Source organism: Crocuta crocuta, unplaced genomic scaffold, assembly GCF_008692635.1.
Source record: "Crocuta crocuta isolate KB4526 unplaced genomic scaffold, BGI_CrCroc_1.0 scaffold217, whole genome shotgun sequence".
NCBI classification, from domain to species: domain Eukaryota; kingdom Metazoa; phylum Chordata; class Mammalia; order Carnivora; family Hyaenidae; genus Crocuta; species Crocuta crocuta.
Genome location: NW_027532208.1, coordinates 642,678 through 645,811, shown reverse-complemented (window position 1 = coordinate 645,811; position 3,134 = coordinate 642,678). Strand labels below are relative to the sequence as shown.

Below are 3,134 nucleotides of genomic sequence, written 5' to 3'. Positions count from 1 at the left end.
CTCCTTGCCCCCGGGCAGAGTTAGCAACTTGTCCGGCATGCACCTGAGCGAGTTCTCCTCCGAGGCACCCATTAGGGCTGCTGGGCTGCACTGTAATCACCTGTGTTCATGTCTCAGGCTCAAGTCCTCTTGGTCGTGAATCCGTCAACAGGCTCCTTACTCATTTATAGGGCAATCATCTGGCTGCCGTCCGAGTGCCACGTGCAGAGTGTGTGAGCCTTGTAAAGTGTCAATCAGTCCCTGGGCATGTTCTAGTTCCTTCTAGGAGCTCTGTGCTGGGTTTCTCTCCTCTTCTCGTTGCCCCCACCCCTCAGCCTGGCTGCCCACCTCCTGTGGGCTCTGTGCAGACCCCCGATTCCCCAGCCAGTGGCCTGAATTCTGGGAGAGTGTGACCAGAGGACTTCAAGCAGGGCCAGGGCTGGACTCACAGTGGGGGCCCAAGGTCAAATGGAGCCGGTCCTGAGCAGGTGCCATGAGGCAGGGATGAGGCACGGAGACGCAGGGCAGGGGACAGGACCCTGGTCCTCCAGACCCCGACCTCCACCGAGGTCCTCATTTGAAAGACTGCACAGTAACCCAGGCCTGGGGTTCCTGCCTCAAAGGCCAGCGTGTTATATAGACAGTGGTCACGAGGGTGCTCCAGGAACCACGAAGCTGGCTTCTTGTACATGGCGTGGTTGCATTGCTGGATGACCACTGTCTGCAGGGCCCCGAGGGGTCCCCAGGAGTCCCCAAAAGAACAGCTCAGTGAGGAGACCACGAGGGGCAGATTCCATTTCATTCTCCGGTCAGAGCTCTGTAAGCAGATGGACTGGCTGGGCTTAAGAGGTGGTGAGTTCCCCGTCACCAGGAGGGTGAAAGCAAGGGCGGGCGGTTTCCCTGCCTGGGAGGCCGTGGTGCCTTTGATGCTGTTCTGTCCAGCCTGGGAAGTCTCTGGCGGTTGCTTCAAAGGCTTGCTTCCTTTTTAATGCAACATAGTATGTCAGCTATACTTCAATAAAAAATAATACATTTTACAAAATGATACAAATAAATCACAAAAAAAGAGAAGGAACCACACACACACACACACACACCCGCCGCCACCACCAACAGACTTGAACTCTTAAAAAAAAAGAAGACAGGACGCCCAGGTGGCTCAGTCGGTTGAGGATCCGACTTTGGATCAGGTCATTATCTCTGGGTTTGTGAGTTCAAGCCCTGCGGCAGGCTCGCTACTGTCAGCACAGAGCCCACTTAGGATCCTGTGTCCCCCATCCCCCGCAAGATTCTGCGCTCTCTCTCAGAAATGAATACACATTAAAAAAAGAAAGAAAGAAAGAAAAGACGTAATTCCTTTACCCCAGCTTTCAGCGGCGCCCCACCCCCAGGCACACAGGGCTCCCCTCTTCCTGCCTTGCAGAGCTCAGGTGGGGACAGCAGAGGTGGAAACCAAGAATCTTCTACTTACCTGATGCCTGACACCTGAGATATCATCAGTCTGAGGATCCTTCTGGCTCAACACTGCCAGGGATGACGAGGACTCCCTGTAGCTACCTGGGAAAGTTCGACTCTTTCTCAGTTGCTCCCCTCCCCCCCCCAGGTGACTCCCCTCTCCTGGTGGCAGTCTCTGGAGCCCATACTGGGCTGTGATGGAGGTACCTTCATAGTTTAATTCTGACCACGTGGCTGTGACCAGGGAGTGAGCCCTCATCAGACCCTCTCTTCCCCTGTCACCATCTAAGGGGATTCGGCTCCACCAACCCCAACTTTTGGGGGGCAGTGACCCAAGGACGTTCTCCCTCCCCACACTCGGCTCTCTCCTCCTTCTGTTTCTCAGGCCCTTCTCCTTCAATCCGGCAGCCCAGCCCTCCCCAGAGGGTGGAGAGCCGTGGTCCCTTCCCTTCCGGTGCCACAGGCATTGGCGGCAGGGAGTCTGCCTGTGCTCCCTGCTCCCACGGGCAAGGGACACAGCGCGTGCTTCAGTCCCAGTTCTGTCCCCTCTCCCCCACCAGCTAGGGATGCTGCCCCAAAGGAAAACACACCTTGTGTCTCAGGGAACATCTCGATTTCTCGATTTCTCGGAGTTTAGCCCTGCGGGAGAGGAAAGGCTATTTCGCTATGGAATGTGACTTTGACTGTGACCCTGGCAGGAGAGTTCATCTAGGTGGGATGCGAGCGTATGCCTTATGCCTCAGCCCTGCAGCTCCATAGGCTGTCTTACTTGCTTGTCAAGGTCCTTCGCCAGAGTGGGGGAAGGGGACAACCGGGCCCTCGTCCTGAGTCTGTGATGGGGGCAGTGAAACACGGCCACCAACAGCCCAGGCTCTGGAGCCCTTCCGGAGCTGGGTTTGCCCGTGGTTCTGTGGCTTTAATAAGCTTTGTGACCTTAGGCAAGTTACTCAGCCTCTCTGAGTCCTAACCCATCTGCCACCTCCCTCACCAGGCTGTTGACAAACGAGACGAGACACGGTAGTGGGTCAGCTGCCCAGCGACTGCTCAGTAAGCCGGGCTCTGTTGCCAGCCGGAAGGGTGACCCCAGCCTCCGGCCCTCGGCCCCCTATTCCCCTATACCCNNNCCATTAGAGCCAGATCATAAAATCTCCCAGGGAGGGAGGCTGGTGACATCTTTAGTGGCGACATTTGGGTGAAAAATTCATGACCATCAGTTACTCAAGGAAGAAGGGAAAAATGAGCCATTTCCACGGCTCAGGAACGTGGCTCTCCCCGGCTGTGAGTCCACAAATCTATTTTATGTGACGAGATCTATAGTCTAATAGAAGGAGCTTATCACAGACTTAAGAAAAAGGGCACAATAATGCGCCACTCTCCTCCCCACCTCTCGGCCCCGCAAGGCGCCCTTCCGGAAGATGAGGGCAGTGGCTCTCAGGAGCCACGGAGAGTTCACCGCCAGCAGGGGCCCGTGGGGTGACGGCTGGGTGGCCCAGGGGAGGAACCGGTGACCCCCTGGCCCTGTCTTTGTCCTGCACCCCTGGAGGCCACACCCCCTCCGCATCACCATGGTGGCTGGGCCCTGGGAAACCCACCACCTTGTGACAGACATGAGTCTGTCCGTCTGTCTGTCAGTACAAAGGAGGAATGGAAGTTTCCCTTCTCCTGCTGCCTCTCATTCTGGGGCGGGGGCGGGGGGGGGG

General features: G+C 56.8%; 1 long non-coding RNA gene across 1 annotated transcript in view; it reads right to left on the bottom strand.

The window, feature by feature from the left end:
- Positions 1–793: 793 nt before the first annotated feature.
- The window catches only part of LOC144242923 (uncharacterized), a 4,678-nt gene continuing 2,337 nt past the window's right edge, over positions 794–3,134 (bottom strand). Inside the window, exons 2-4 of the long non-coding RNA XR_013338493.1 lie at positions 2,025–2,073; positions 1,451–1,536; positions 794–960 (exon numbers count right to left, since the gene is read on the bottom strand). This is a non-coding gene — a long non-coding RNA (uncharacterized LOC144242923). The remainder of the gene's footprint in view (positions 961–1,450; positions 1,537–2,024; positions 2,074–3,134) is intronic.